We start from the raw sequence: 17,315 nt of genomic DNA, 5'->3' as shown, positions 1-17,315 counted from the left end.
TGACAAACATATTAAGGAAGCCAACAGTCACGGAAACCAAGGGGCATAGGGGAATGTTTTTAATCTTTTTTTTTTATTTGTATTGCCAATCAATCGGTTTAAAGAAAATTACTTATAAAGCAGCAGAAAAAACAACCATGCCGCCGGTGGGATCCGAACCCACGACCTCCGAATATCGCGTCCGGTGCTCTTACCAACTCAGCTACGGCGACGGCTGTCCAATCTGCTGCTTCCGTGGGTATTTATGTTTACTGCGTGTAAGCGAACCTTGAGAGTGTTCACCAGCGCCACCCTCGACCATAGCGGTGGACGTAGCACGACATGTTATACCGCGAGTGTGACGTAGAACGTCATCTAACGGCGAGGGCGGAAACTGTGCGAGAGCCCTCTTATACTACCTATGGCAACAAGACTGCCAGAACCGAGACCCCCGTTAAGCTATTAGCAGACAAGGTGAAGGAAAATGAGGGGCTCGTTTGACAAACATATTAAGGAAGCCAACAGTCACGGAAACCAAGGGGCATAGGGGAATGTTTTTAGTCTTTTTTTTATTTGTATTGCCAATCAATCGGTTTAAAGAAAATTACTTATAAAGCAGCAGAAAAAACAACCATGCCGCCGGTGGGATCCGAACCCACGACCTCCGAATATCGCGCCCGGTGCTCTTACCAACTGAGCTACGGCGACGGCTGTCCAATCTGCTGCTTCCGTGGGTATTTATGTTTACTGCGTGTAAGCGAACCTTGAGAGTGTTCACCAGCGCCACCCTCGACCATAGCGGTGGACGTAGCACGACCTGTTATACCGCGAGTGTGACGTAGAACGTCATCTAACGGCGAGGGCGGAAACTGTGCGAGAGCCCTCTTATACTACCTATGGCAACAAGACTGCCAGAACCGAGACCCCCGTTAAGCTATTAGCAGACAAGGTAAAGGAAAATGAGGGGCTCGTTTGACAAACATATTAAGGAAGCCAACAGTCACGGAAACCAAGGGGCATAGGGGAATGTTTATAATCTTTTTTTTTTATTTGTATTGCCAATCAATCGGTTTAAAGAAAATTACTTATAAAGCAGCAGAAAAAACAACCATGCCGCCGGTGGGATCCGAACCCACGACCTCCGAATATCGCGTCCGGTGCTCTTACCAACTCAGCTACGGCGACGGCTGTCCAATCTGCTGCTTCCGTGGGTATTTATGTTTACTGCGTGTAAGCGAACCTTGAGAGTGTTCACCAGCGCCACCCTCGACCATAGCGGTGGACGTAGCACGACATGTTATACCGCGAGTGTGACGTAGAACGTCATCTAACGGCGAGGGCGGAAACTGTGCGAGAGCCCTCTTATACTACCTATGGCAACAAGACTGCCAGAACCGAGACCCCCGTTAAGCTATTAGCAGACAAGGTAAAGGAAAATGAGGGGCTCGTTTGACAAACATATTAAGGAAGCCAACAGTCACGGAAACCAAGGGGCATAGGGGAATGTTTTTAATCTTTTTTTTTTATTTGTATTGCCAATCAATCGGTTTAAAGAAAATTACTTATAAAGCAGCAGAAAAAACAACCATGCCGCCGGTGGGATCCGAACCCACGACCTCCGAATATCGCGTCCGGTGCTCTTACCAACTCAGCTACGGCGACGGCTGTCCAATCTGCTGCTTCCGTGGGTATTTATGTTTACTGCGTGTAAGCGAACCTTGAGAGTGTTCACCAGCGCCACCCTCGACCATAGCGGTGGACGTAGCACGACATGTTATACCGCGAGTGTGACGTAGAACGTCATCTAACGGCGAGGGCGGAAACTGTGCGAGAGCCCTCTTATACTACCTATGGCAACAAGACTGCCAGAACCAAGACCCCCGTTAAGCTATTAGCAGACAAGGTAAAGGAAAATGAGGGGCTCGTTTGACAAACATATTAAGGAAGCCAACAGTCACGGAAACCAAGGGGCATAGGGGAATGTTTTTAATCTTTTTTTATTTGTATTGCCAATCAATCGGTTTAAAGAAAATTGCTTATAAAGCAGCAGAAAAAACAACCATGCCGCCGGTGGGATCCGAACCCACGACCTCCGAATATCGCGTCCGGTGCTCTTACCAACTGAGCTACGGCGACGGCTGTCCAATCTGCTGCTTCCGTGGGTATTTATGTTTACTGCGTGTAAGCGAACCTTGAGAGTGTTCACCAGCGCCACCCTCGACCATAGCGGTGGACGTAGCACGACCTGTTATACCGCGAGTGTGACGTAGAACGTCATCTAACGGCGAGGGCGGAAGCTGTGCGAGAGCCCTCTTATACTACCTATGGCAACAAGACTGCCAGAACCGAGACCCCCGTTAAGCTATTAGCAGACAAGGTAAAGGAAAATGAGGGGCTCGTTTGACAAACATATTAAGGAAGCCAACAGTCACGGAAACCAAGGGGCATAGGGGAATGTTTTTAGTCTTTTTTTTTTATTTGTATTGCCAATCAATCGGTTTAAAGAAAATTACTTATAAAGCAGCAGAAAAAACAACCATGCCGCCGGTGGGATCCGAACCCACGACCTCCGAATATCGCGTCCGGTGCTCTTACCAACTGAGCTACGGCGACGGCTGTCCAATCTGCTGCTTCCGTGGGTATTTATGTTTACTGCGTGTAAGCGAACCTTGAGAGTGTTCACCAGCGCCACCCTCGACCATAGCGGTGGACGTAGCACGACCTGTTATACCGCGAGTGTGACGTAGAATGTCATCTAACGGCGAGGGCGGAAACTGTGCGAGAGCCCTCTTATACTACCTATGGCAACAAGACTGCCAGAACCGATACCCCCGTTAAGCTATTAGCAGACAAGGTAAAGGAAAATGAGGGGCTCGTTTGACAAACATATTAAGGAAGCCAACAGTCACGGAAACCAAGGGGCATAGGGGAATGTTTTTAATCTTTTTTTTTATTTGTATTGCCAATCAATCGGTTTAAAGAAAATTACTTATAAAGCAGCAGAAAAAACAACCATGCCGCTGGTGGGATCCGAACCCACGACCTCCGAATATCGCGTCCGGTGCTCTTACCAACTGAGCTACGGCGACGGCTGTCCAATCTGCTGCTTCCGTGGGTATTTATGTTTACTGCGTGTAAGCGAACCTTGAGAGTGTTCACCAGCGCCACCCTCGACCATAGCGGTGGACGTAGCACGACCTGTTATACCGCGAGTGTGACGTAGAACGTCATCTAACGGCGAGGGCGGAAACTGTGCGAGAGCCCTCTTATACTACCTATGGCAACAAGACAGCCAGAACCGAGACCCCCGTTAAGCTATTAGCAGACAAGGTAAAGGAAAATGAGGGGCTCGTTTGACAAACATATTAAGGAAGCCAACAGTCACGGAAACCAAGGGGCATAGGGGAATGTTTTTAATCTTTTTTTTATTTGTATTGCCAATCAATCGGTTTAAAGAAAATTACTTATAAAGCAACAGAAAAAACAACCATGCCGCCGGTGGGATCCGAACCCACGACCTCCGAATATCGCGTCCGGTGCTCTTACCAACTGAGCTACGGCGACGGCTGTCCAATCTGCTGCTTCCGTGGGTATTTATGTTTACTGCGTGTAAGCGAACCTTGAGAGTGTTCACCAGCGCCACCCTCGACCATAGCGGTGGACGTAGCACGACCTGTTATACCGCGAGTGTGACGTAGAACGTCATCTAACGGCGAGGGCGGAAACTGTGCGAGAGCCCTCTTATACTACCTATGGCAACAAGACAGCCAGAACCGAGACCCCCGTTAAGCTATTAGCAGACAAGGTAAAGGAAAATGAGGGGCTCGTTTGACAAACATATTAAGGAAGCCAACAGTCACGGAAACCAAGGGGCATAGGGGAATGTTTTTAATCTTTTTTTTTATTTGTATTGCCAATCAATCGGTTTAAAGAAAATTACTTATAAAGCAACAGAAAAAACAACCATGCCGCCGGTGGGATCCGAACCCACGACCTCCGAATATCGCGTCCGGTGCTCTTACCAACTGAGCTACGGCGACGGCTGTCCAATCTGCTGCTTCCGTGGGTATTTATGTTTACTGCGTGTAAGCGAACCTTGAGAGTGTTCACCAGCGCCACCCTCGACCATAGCGGTGGACGTAGCACGACCTGTTATACCGCGAGTGTGACGTAGAACGTCATCTAACGGCGAGGGCGGAAACTGTGCGAGAGCCCTCTTATACTACCTATGGCAACAAGACTGCCAGAACCGAGACCCCCGTTAAGCTATTAGCAGACAAGGTAAAGGAAAATGAGGGGCTCGTTTGACAAACATATTAAGGAAGCCAACAGTCACGGAAACCAAGGGGCATAGGGGAATGTTTTTAGTCTTTTTTTTATTTGTATTGCCAATCAATCGGTTTAAGGAAAATTACTTATAAAGCAGCAGAAAAAACAACCATGCCGCCGGTGGGATCCGAACCCACGACCTCCGAATATCGCGTCCGGTGCTCTTACCAACTGAGCTACGGCGACGGCTGTCCAATCTGCTGCTTCCGTGGGTATTTATGTTTACTGCGTGTAAGCGAACCTTGAGAGTGTTCACCAGCGCCACCCTCGACCATAGCGGTGGACGTAGCACGACCTGTTATACCGCGAGTGTGACGTAGAATGTCATCTAACGGCGAGGGCGGAAACTGTGCGAGAGCCCTCTTATACTACCTATGGCAACAAGACTGCCAGAACCGAGACCCCCGTTAAGCTATTAGCAGACAAGGTAAAGGAAAATGAGGGGCTCGTTTGACAAACATATTAAGGAAGCCAACAGTCACGGAAACCAAGGGGCATAGGGGAATGTTTTTAATCTTTTTTTTTATTTGTATTGCCAATCAATCGGTTTAAAGAAAATTACTTATAAAGCAGCAGAAAAAACAACCATGCCGCTGGTGGGATCCGAACCCACGACCTCCGAATATCGCGTCCGGTGCTCTTACCAACTGAGCTACGGCGACGGCTGTCCAATCTGCTGCTTCCGTGGGTATTTATGTTTACTGCGTGTAAGCGAACCTTGAGAGTGTTCACCAGCGCCACCCTCGACCATAGCGGTGGACGTAGCACGACCTGTTATACCGCGAGTGTGACGTAGAACGTCATCTAACGGCGAGGGCGGAAACTGTGCGAGAGCCCTCTTATACTACCTATGGCAACAAGACAGCCAGAACCGAGACCCCCGTTAAGCTATTAGCAGACAAGGTAAAGGAAAATGAGGGGCTCGTTTGACAAACATATTAAGGAAGCCAACAGTCACGGAAACCAAGGGGCATAGGGGAATGTTTTTAATCTTTTTTTTATTTGTATTGCCAATCAATCGGTTTAAAGAAAATTACTTATAAAGCAACAGAAAAAACAACCATGCCGCCGGTGGGATCCGAACCCACGACCTCCGAATATCGCGTCCGGTGCTCTTACCAACTGAGCTACGGCGACGGCTGTCCAATCTGCTGCTTCCGTGGGTATTTATGTTTACTGCGTGTAAGCGAACCTTGAGAGTGTTCACCAGCGCCACCCTCGACCATAGCGGTGGACGTAGCACGACCTGTTATACCGCGAGTGTGACGTAGAACGTCATCTAACGGCGAGGGCGGAAACTGTGCGAGAGCCCTCTTATACTACCTATGGCAACAAGACAGCCAGAACCGAGACCCCCGTTAAGCTATTAGCAGACAAGGTAAAGGAAAATGAGGGGCTCGTTTGACAAACATATTAAGGAAGCCAACAGTCACGGAAACCAAGGGGCATAGGGGAATGTTTTTAATCTTTTTTTTTTATTTGTATTGCCAATCAATCGGTTTAAAGAAAATTACTTATAAAGCAACAGAAAAAACAACCATGCCGCCGGTGGGATCCGAACCCACGACCTCCGAATATCGCGTCCGGTGCTCTTACCAACTGAGCTACGGCGACGGCTGTCCAATCTGCTGCTTCCGTGGGTATTTATGTTTACTGCGTGTAAGCGAACCTTGAGAGTGTTCACCAGCGCCACCCTCGACCATAGCGGTGGACGTAGCACGACCTGTTATACCGCGAGTGTGACGTAGAACGTCATCTAACGGCGAGGGCGGAAACTGTGCGAGAGCCCTCTTATACTACCTATGGCAACAAAACTGCCAGAACCGAGACCCCCGTTAAGCTATTAGCAGACAAGGTAAAGGAAAATGAGGGGCTCGTTTGACAAACATATTAAGGAAGCCAACAGTCACGGAAACCAAGGGGCATAGGGGAATGTTTTTAATCTTTTTTTTATTTGTATTGCCAATCAATCGGTTTAAAGAAAATTACTTATAAAGCAGCAGAAAAAACAACCATGCCGCCGGTGGGATCCGAACCCACGACCTCCGAATATCGCGTCCGGTGCTCTTACCAACTGAGCTACGGCGACGGCTGTCCAATCTGCTGCTTCCGTGGGTATTTATGTTTACTGCGTGTAAGCGAACCTTGAGAGTGTTCACCAGCGCCACCCTCGACCATAGCGGTGGACGTAGCACGACCTGTTATACCGCGAGTGTGACGTAGAACGTCATCTAACGGCGAGGGCGGAAACTGTGCGAGAGCCCTCTTATACTACCTATGGCAACAAGACTGCCAGAACCGAGACCCCCGTTAAGCTATTAGCAGACAAGGTAAAGGAAAATGAGGGGCTCGTTTGACAAACATATTAAGGAAGCCAACAGTCACGGAAACCAAGGGGCATAGGGGAATGTTTTTAATCTTTTTTTTTATTTGTATTGCCAATCAATCGGTTTAAAGAAAATTACTTATAAAGCAGCAGAAAAAACAACCATGCCGCCGGTGGGATCCGAACCCACGACCTCCGAATATCGCGCCCGGTGCTCTTACCAACTGAGCTGCGGCGAGTAATTTTCTTTAAACCGATTGATTGGCAATACAAATAAAAAAAAGATTAAAAACATTTACCTATGCCCCTTGGTTTCCGTGACTGTTGGCTTCCTTAATATGTTTGTCAAACGAGCCCCTCATTTTCCTTTACCTTGTCTGCTAATAGCTTAACGGGGGTCTCGGTTCTGGCAGTCTTGTTGCCATAGGTAGTATAAGAGGGCTCTCGCACAGTTTCCGCCCTCGCCGTTAGATGACGTTCTACGTCACACTCGCGGTATAACAGGTCGTGCTACGTCCACCGCTATGGTCGAGGGTGGCGCTGGTGAACACTCTCAAGGTTCGCTTACACGCAGTAAACATAAATACCCACGGAAGCAGCAGATTGGACAGCCGTCGCCGTAGCTCAGTTGGTAAGAGCACCGGACGCGATATTCGGAGGTCGTGGGTTCGGATCCCACCGGCGGCATGGTTGTTTTTTCTGCTGCTTTATAAGTAATTTTCTTTAAACCGATTGATTGGCAATACAAATAAAAAAAAGATTAAAAACATTCCCCTATGCCCCTTGGTTTCCGTGACTGTTATCTTCCTTAATATGTTTGTCAAACGAGCCCCTCATTTTCCTTTACCTTGTCTGCTAATAGCTTAACGGGGGTCTCGGTTCTGGCAGGCTTGTTGCCATAGGTAGTATAAGAGGGCTCTCGCACAGTTTCCGCCCTCGCCGTTAGATGACGTTCTACGTCACACTCGCGGTATAACAGGTCGTGCTACGTCCACCGCTATGGTCGAGGGTGGCGCTGGTGAACACTCTCAAGGTTCGCTTACACGCAGTAAACATAAATACCCACGGAAGCAGCAGATTGGACAGCCGTCGCCGTAGCTCAGTTGGTAAGAGCACCGGACGCGATATTCGGAGGTCGTGGGTTCGGATCCCACCGGCGGCATGGTTGTTTTTTCTGCTGCTTTATAAGTAATTTTCTTTAAACCGATTGATTGGCAATACAAATAAAAAAAAAGATTAAAAACATTCCCCTATGCCCCTTGGTTTCCGTGACTGTTGGCTTCCTTAATATGTTTGTCAAACGAGCCCCTCATTTTCCTTTACCTATATATATATATATATATATATATATATATATATATATATATATATATATATATATATATATTTCAAATGGCGTAGTTTTTTCTTGACATCATTGAAGAATGACGTTTTGCCTATTCGCATTGGAAGCATCATATCAGGCTAAGGTTAAGGGAAGGTGTAATCAACGAAATGCATTCTGCCTCGTATGCATTGCAGTGATAGTAAAGGGGGTGCTTTAAAAAGGAAGACAGGAGCGCTTATAATAATTTTTTACTGTAAAATTCTGCATGATTTTGAATAAGATTAAAATTCCTCGAACCGAATGTTAGAATGCAAAAAACAACTTTCAGCGAAAAACAATAAATTACAAAGATAATACGGCTTACTGCCAGTACATTTTCAAAGGCCATTTAAAATTTTTACATCAAGCATACGGGATACTTTTTACTATTTGTGGTGTTCATCAATGGAAGATTCATAGTTAATTATTTATTAATATTTCAATAGAACATTGCCGAAAAGTAGCCACACGCCGCCGGTGTGTATCGAACCCACGACCTTCGAATTTCGCGACCGGTGCTCCACCAACTGAGCTACGGTGAGGGCTGTCCGATCTTCCGCTTTCGGGGGTAATTATGAGTAGTGAATCCTAACTGTGTGTTCACCAGCGCAACCCTCGTCCATAGCGGCGGACGTGGCGCGTTCTGTATTACCGCGAGTCCATGTATGGACGTGGCCGACCGGTGAGGAAGGAAGCAGGGCGAGAACCTTCTTATGCTGCCTACAGCATCAATACTGCTAGATTTTGAGGCCCTCGTTAAACTATTATTTTTTAAATGAATGATAAAGAGGAGCTTGTTATGACATACATGACGGCACCCAACACTCACCTGAAACAAAGGAGCATAGGGGATGTTTTTCTTTTAAATTGTGGTGTTCGTCAATGGAAGATGAATAGGGTAATTATTTAAAGAGAGTTGTTTAAACAGGCGAAGAAAAAACAACCGCTATACAGAAATAACCTCGAAAGCATAACACTGGGCAGCCATCGCCGTAGCCCGGTTGGCCGAGCACACGAAGCGAATTTAGGAGGTCGTGGGTTCGCATCCCACCTTCGGAATGTGATGGATTTTCGTCTACTTTCTACTAAATTTTCTTTAAATATCCCACGATTAATCTTCCCTTGATGAACACCACAAATTAAGAAAAACATCCGCTATGCCCCATAGCTTAAGTGACTGGTGGTTTCCGTCATGTATGTCATAACGAGCACCTCTTTCCATTCTTTTGTCTGCTGCATACCTTAGCGGTGTGATTAATTGAGATGTATGATGCATGTTTTGTATCCGTGTGGTGCTAATATTGTATAATTTTATTTTTTTGTTTATTCTTTTAGTATCCATGTGCTGCTAATATTGTATAATTTATTCTTTTGTTTAGATAACAATGTAAATTCATTCCTGCTTGGGCCAAGCAGTGGCCTGCAGTATTCTGAAATCTATAATTGAAAACAAAAGCCCGCACGTGCGCTGTATCTGGACACAAGGAGCAAGCCAGAGGACGAACAAAGACGCTACGACGTTAGTTCCGACTCTTCCTTTTAAAACTGCCCGCGCGTATGGTAATCGGATGAATTCAGGTACCATATATGTCTATCGTTTTGCTTTCCCTGCGGCCCGACTGATCAGCTCTGTACAACAGCCACAACGGGAATTGTTTCTGCAGTTTCACTTCAAAGGGATAGAGGCCCCGAGTATTCGTCCTCAATGCTGCCGCTCTTTTTGTTTATTTCGTGCCTCCGAAAGGTCACGACGCCGCGGCTTGAAGCCATAGGCACGCAGCGCCGCAATTAGCTCATTTATTCACTATGTCCGCCTGGTAAACTCAAAGCGCGAACGCCAGTGGGTGTATTCGCTGTTTTTATTGTTTTGTTTTTGCTGTATATATCGTTTTTTGTTCCGTGAAAAGAAAAAAAATCGAACTGACGGGCTTCCTTGACAGGGCTCATGAAAACAAATTTGAACCGACCAAAGCAGGTCTCTCAGGCGGACCGCAACTGTTCGATTGGCGCTCCGTTCGCCGCAGGCATCGCAAAATGAGGAACAAATGATTTTTCCAAGCTATTGTCACCCCCCCCCCCCCTGCTCCACACTCACCGCATGCAGGTTTCGTAATGTCGAACAACATGTGGCCTGTAGAAAAGAACTCACATTTGGCTATTTAAACTCCCTCTACCTCGCAAAGGATATGTGTGTTTATTTTGCACGTTGAAAACAGTGGTTTGGATTACCCTTTGCGTTTGTGCAGGTAAAAGATTGAAGTGCAAATAAGGTTCAGGGGCAAAAGTGCGCTAAGACTGAAACGTCGGTGTTTATTTCGGAACCCCTTCACCAGGGAAGAATTAACTAGCGGCTTTTTTGTGTGATATAATATGACGTACGCATATGTGGTGAAAGCGCAAGTCGTGTTTATCTTTGGACGGTTATTAGTAACAGCATTTAATTTATCTATAATACCGTACATATGATTTACAGTGAAAATATTTAAATGCATGAACCTCATGCTTTAATTTAATTTCAAAAAATTAATTTAATATACATGACGTTAAATTTAAAAAAATAGTTGTTCCAAATATCGAATTTCAGTAAATTACTTCAACGTAATGATTTGGTTTTCTTTCATGTTTCAACTAAAAAGCCCGACCCCTATTTATAGCATATCGAATGATTTAATGTGCGTGGAAGTTACACGAACACATAAGGCTTCTTTTACTGCATTTAATATTTATTCTGAAGCATTTCTTATCAGGACAGGCATAATTTGCTCATATAGAGAAAAGTTGCGTAAATTGTGCTGTTCTTGCACGATTACGTTATAGTTAGAATAGTGTACTTGCTTGAAAAGCAACATACCATGCTCACCTGTTTCAAATAACGATGTATCATATGTTGCTACTTAAGCGGTACATGATCGCCAACTTGAGCCACGCCCGTGCATTGGCTAGGGTCGTAGACGGAGATTTTATTAAATTGTTAGCGCAGAAATCAACGGAAGCAAAACGTCCTGTTTACCATCAACCATGTATAGAATACACAGTGCCGATGTACTTCTCGGAAGATTCCTTACGAAGTGCAGGTCAGCCCGAAAAATTGAAGCTAAATTACTATGTTCAGAGCACCAGCCACTCTTGTGACTCGAAGAAACTAAATACGCGCCTAGAAAACCCCCGCTCAAGAGCCCCTCGCCAGAGTGCTCCCCGGGCTCTTGCCTATAGCGAGCCAGCTAGTGACTGCAACACCGCCTTCTTTGTTCGAAAACGTGCAGGATGTCTATGAACATATAATCTGCTCTAGTACCTTTCTTGCCAATAATGGAAGCTTACAGCTTTAATATAAGTCGCATCCTTGTTTTCTTTCGATGGCCAATCCTTGAAACTCTCTGAACTGGAGAATTTTAAGTCTAACTTATATTTTACTGAAAGCGAAATTTGTGGGAAGGATCGAATCACAAAGTATAAAACTTTGTAGCACTGCACACCAACTGTTGCATTTTTATTTACTTTCTCGCGTTCACTCCGCCAGAGTACAGGCAACATTAGTGGTCGCAGAGAAGCGCCAAGAAAGTCAAATGGAAAGCACCGAGCCGACCGCTTTTTCTCCTCGCAGCCGATCAAAGATATCTGCCTTCCCAGAGCTAATGTGAGCCGAGGAATTCGCTCTTCTTTCTACTTCTAAGGGGAGATTCTTTGCGTCCCGTAGTGCGCTCAAATGAATGGCGCTGACCAAAGCCGCGGAATGTTCCAGCCCGGAGCTCGCGACGGGCGAGCGTGCCGCCGTTTCGGATTTGGCCCCGCTTGGCACGATATTCTCTGTTCAAGTGCAGCAGGTACGACCATGAATGCATTGAACACATTGCTGCCCTGATGTGCAACCAAATCATTGGAGAGCTGCGCAGTCAGCTGACGAGGGTTTCCAACGGGAACCTAAAATTCCCACCGCTGCGCCGAGGATTCTCCCAGGGGCCGGTGAGCCGTCAAGCGGGTTGGTTTTTTTTTTTTTGGGGGGGGGGGGGAAAGGAAATGGCGCAGTATCTGTCTCATAGGTGTCCAACTATATATGAGACAGATACTGCGCCATTTCCTTTCCCCCCCCCCCAAAAAAAAAAACCAACCCGCTTGACGGCTCACCGGCCCCTGGGAGAATCCTCGGCGCAGCGGTGGGAATTTTAGGTTCCCGTTGGAAACCCTCGTCAGCTGACTGCGCAGCTCTCCAATGATTTGGTTGCACATCAGGGCAGCAATGTGTTCAATGCATTCATGGTCGTACCTGCTGCACTTGAACAGAGAATATCGTGCCAAGATTTCTTGCTGCCTCCGTTTCCCTCGTTCTGCCATACTGATTAGTCAGAACGAATTGACGTCTGATGCCGTGACAACGCGCCACGCTGACTAGCCAGAACGCTGATGACTGAGCTGTCGAGCCACCTCCTCACGCACAGAGTATTCGATCTGGCCAATCAGCGAGCTGCTAGAGGTCGGCACAGCGAGGCTGGAACAGGCTGCACAGAAGGTGATGCCACCAAAATGCGCTGCTTGCGGAGCTCTGCGTTGGCAACGGTGGTGGGTTCCGGGCGATTAGCATCTGTGGTATATGGGGAGCGCAAAAACGGCACAAGGGACAAAGAAAGACGGACAACACAGGCGCTAACTTCCGACTGAAAGAAACCTAGGCGGCCAAAACGAACGGGGACCGTGAGGGGAACCAGGCGCATGCGCTCGGAAAGATAAAGAAAACCAGGTGAACGAGGAACAACGGACATGCACGACTCAGTTAATCTTTAACAAGGCCAGCTCTCTTTTCGACAGGGAGATAGACGGCTTGCTGACACATTTGTCTTGCAAAGCAGCGATGCGACCTGCTTCTATAATCTCGCGAGTTAACTGATCCCGGTGTCTGGCGACGATCGAGCACTTGTCCAGATATGGCACACAACCACATTCCTTACAGTGTAAAGCCAGGTTGCTGCCAGTAAATGTTATCAAATTATTATTGTGTTCGCGAAGTCTCTCATTTAAGCACAGACCAGACTGACCAACATACCACTTGCCACAAGAGAGAGGGATGTCGTAAACAATGCCTTCAGTGCATTTCACGAATTTCTGTCTGGGCTTATTGGTGCACTGCATCTTTTGGGGACGTTTATCGGCGGGCAAAGTTTTTTTGGATAGCTCTCTTAGTTTGCCAGGGGCAGAAAAAACGACACGAACATTAGATTTTGTTCCAATTTTCTTGAGGTTATGGGACCGGCAATGGATGTAAGGAATAACAGCAATTTTCTCCTTTCTTTCTGAGGGCCCGGACGGTAGTAGACTTTCCTGGCGCTTCTTCTTCAGTATTCGTGCGGCGACAGAGACACAAATATGAGCTGGGTAGCCTGCTTCATGGAACCTTGCGATTTGTTCATGAAAGCACTCGCTTATGAGATGGGGGCATGACTTATCCAGAGCATTGTTCAAGCATAAATTAATAATGCCTCTTTTAACGAGTTTTGAATGGGCAGATGTGTAGGGAAGTAAAGGTCTGTTGGCTCGAGGTGAATAGCTCCAACACACGTGGTTTTCTAGGAATTTGAACCGGATATCAAGGAAGCGAATTTCTTTGTTGGTAGGCATTTCGTTAGTCAATAGCAGCGGTGAAAAACACTCTTGTACATTAGCTAAAATACCGGATGCGACCTGCTATAAGCACGATGGCGTACACTCAACCAGAAAAAGGAAATCGTCAACAAAACGGAAAATCCTGACTACATGGGGGCTGGCAAGCCTCTCTTGGAGACTCCTCTTAAGATGAGCCAAATACAGGTCACTAAGTACAGGGGCCAGACAAGACCCAATGCATATTTCCTGTTTCTGAATGTGAGCATCGCCTTGCCAGTTAATGAAAGTGGAGCGGAGATAAAAGTATAGCAATTCTAAAAAACACCTGACGGAAAGACCGGATTCATTCTGAAATGACACCGCGCCAAAATGATGGATGGAATCCTCAACTTTTGTAAGCAGGTTGTGATGGGGCAATGAGTAATACAGATCTTTCACGTCAATTGAGAAACCAAGGAGGCTCTTGTCAGAAAGCGATTTCACAGCACTTAACACTTCATCTGAACTACGTACTAGCAATGGGTCATTAATCGTCAACAATTTTAGTTTTTTTTTTAGAAACACAGCGATTCACTTTTGCCAAGTGTCCTGTTCTCATATGATTAACCCTTAAGGGTACGCCAGTTTTATGCGTTTTTGCGCTAAAGATCACTTCTAGGAAGAGGCGCTTACTGTTTTCAATGCTACTGGCTACTCTTTCGAGATGGAGCTTGAGGCACAGTTTTTTGGCTTGCGCCTTAAGTTTGGGAAGTGAAACATTTCTTCCACGTTTAAACACTTCTGATACGGCATGATTGGCTTTTTCGTTGAATACACCGTGGGCAAAGACTGCAAAACCACCCTCTTTGAAGAGGGGATGACACAAAGAGACCGTTCAGCTAGGTAGGACACGACACGATCAACACTGACTTTTGAAGGGCGAGGCGTACAGTACAAAAGGACGTCGACGCCGTCGGAGGTACACCGGCCAGAGTCCTCTTTGTCGGCTAAACGAGTACACGTCGCACCAAGGAAAGCAGCTCATGCGGAGTTTTCGAAGTCTCCCTTGCAAACTTGGGTCCATGGGCCAACACCTGGCTGACGTACTCGGGGAGGATGACTCCTTCGGGGTCACACACGCTGTTGCATTTTCTCGACCCCTTAGGTGGGCAGAGGGATCGAAGTTTCCAGAGTTGGAGTTGCCAGATGGCTTCAGTTGTTTGGTCCGCCAGCAGCAGATACGCTCGCAGCTGATGAAGAGAGGCCCCAGGTTCCAATGCCTGTTGGAGTTGCTAGGCTAAGTGGTTGTGTGCCATATCTGGACAAGTGCTCGATCGTCGCCAGACACCGGGATCAGTTAACTCGCGAGATTATAGAAGCAGCTCGCATCGCTGCCTTGCAAGACAAATGTGTCAGCAAGCCGTCTATCTCTCTGTCGAAAAGAGAGCTGGCCTTCTTAAAGATTAACTGAGTCGTGCATGTCCGTTGTTCCTCGTTCACCTGGTTTTCTTTATCTTTCCGAGCGCATGCGCCTGGTTCCCCTCACGGTCCACGTTCGTTTTGGTCGCCTAGGTTTCTTTCAGTTGGAAGTGAGCGCCTGTGTTGTCCGTCTTTCTTTGTCCCTTCTGCCGTTTTTGTGCTCCCCATATACCATGGATCATCGTTACCGATTCGGCCGAGTTTCCGCCCTTGTGGATTAGCATCTGAAATGCCTTTCAGGGCGTGACTGATCCGGTCCGCCTCGGACATAGACGGAGTCCACCCTTGTACAGAGGTTGATGACATCCTCGATGTAGCTAGTGAAGGACTCACCCTGCCGTTGGGCTCTCAATCGCAGGCGCTGTTCGGCGCGCAGGTTGCGTACGACAGGGCACCCAGTGATATCAGAAAAGGCGCCTTTAAAGGCCGACCAGGTGGCGGTCCCGTCCGACAGGTAAAACACCGCGTTCTTCAGCTTCATGGCGTTGCTCCACCAACTGTGGCCTCTTGCCCGCTCGTAGCCAGTCCTCCACGTCGTGGTCATCGGACCGGCTAACGATGGCTGGTTACCGCTGTCAGCTCTAGAGCGCCAGGGCGAACGACGGGCGTAGGCGATGGCGCAGATGACTCGCTTGCGTCAGCGGGCATAGCTGACGCGATGGTTCCGCGGCGAAGCTCCACGACGTAGGCCAAAGGGTGCATTCAGCACCTCCACCAAGTTGTAGAGGCATTTAAAATTAAGGTTGATTCCCAGCCAAAACAGCCCGAGGACAGCTAGCAAAAATGGCGGTCCGAGCTCCGATACGCAAGTATCTCGTGCTCTCCGCTGGCAGTGCCGCCGCCGCTGTCCATCTTCCTCTTGACGCAGTAATCTTTCTTTTATTATTTCGAAGGCTCGCTATGTGGCGCAATAGGAGGCTGTCGACCAGGTAGAGTTCGCCATAGATACGCCAGGGTGAATCCTAGGTATTCGTGCAGAGCAGGGATAAGTGTGGTGCACGAGGTGTGGTTTCCGCGAAGAGCACTCGTGCAGCGGACCACCGCGTGCGCTCCCTTGGAATTCGTCCGCGACTGTGGACACTGTCGAAGCACTGTGAGCCATCTCGTTCGACAGTGAGCTCTGCCAAGACAGAGGGTGGCTGAATGTCTGAATAAACTGTCGGCATTGTGGGTATCAAAAATGAGCGGGGTTTGTTGCTGGGTTAGTTGGTTTCTTTGAGTTATGAGATAGAAGAGCTTGCACACGAGGGCACAAAGACGAGAACTACACAAACACTACGCTTAACTATCAACTAAGATGTCAGCTGAGAAAACGACAGCGCCGCGTGAATAATTAATGGCGAGCCAATTTTACTGTAAATTTTGGTTTCCGGCAGTGCGAGCGCGTGGCTGCTTAGTGAGGTCCCATTTGCCTTGCTACGGCATCGGTGATCACTTGGGCTTCAAGATTTCTGAAGGGTACGATTCTGATCTTGCGCCTTCACCACGGGCCAGCAATCAGCGAATCATGTTTTTTGCAAGTCATTGCTGACAGATGGGCACCAAGAGCCAACAATTTCTTCTTCTTTTCGCATCACGTATCACTCGATGTCGATTTCTATGCCGATGGAGATGTAGAAACGGCTCACAGCTCACTGAGGAGCTTTACTTTTAAAATTACGCCCCACCGAGATCTTTCAAATCAGGCTTGCTGGAAGCATTCCTACTGGCAATGTGCAGTGAACCTCCCCCTGCATATCAGAGCGCCTGACATCACAGCCTGGGGAGTCGAGCGAGCATTTTACAGCGAACGCTGTAGTAGCTTTGCACAAGCCATTTCCTATAAGCTGTTCTGGGTTTCAACGGTAGCCGTGTAACGCTTTACGTGTAATGCGTTTTCCTAGGCGCACACCACCGCCACGTACCTGAAAGTGCAACTGAGGTGACCGCTGATCCAGTGATCCAGTTTTGCACCTTTCCTTTTCTCAAAACCAACGAATGATTTAGACTTCAAATAACACAATACTGGGAACTAGACTATTTGTTTAAATCAAGCGGGCCCCGGAGTCTGTGAAGTGAGCCATGAAGGTGATCGAACCAAAGACCACAAGCGGAAGAAGGCTCGCATGCACGTGAGCGTATGGACACCCAACCGGTCAGTCGCCTGTGAAACGTCCGAATGGGCCTGCCACTCCAGACCTCTCAGTCGCTAATGCCAATAGCTTACGCTGATTAATGTGTTGAGCTGGTAAGCTTAAATCTTTCTTTTTCGCCGTGTCCGTA

General features: G+C 47.5%; 1 protein-coding gene across 1 annotated transcript in view; it reads left to right on the top strand.

Moving 5' to 3' along the window:
- Positions 1–17,315, top strand: part of LOC144094207 (uncharacterized) — a 464,015-nt gene that overhangs the window by 88,909 nt on the left and 357,791 nt on the right. The window lies entirely within an intron of this gene.

Source organism: Amblyomma americanum, chromosome 6 (genome assembly GCF_052857255.1).
Source record: "Amblyomma americanum isolate KBUSLIRL-KWMA chromosome 6, ASM5285725v1, whole genome shotgun sequence".
Classification (NCBI taxonomy): domain Eukaryota; kingdom Metazoa; phylum Arthropoda; class Arachnida; order Ixodida; family Ixodidae; genus Amblyomma; species Amblyomma americanum.
Note: the sequence above shows the minus strand (reverse complement) of the source record. Positions and strands in the feature narration are given on the sequence as shown.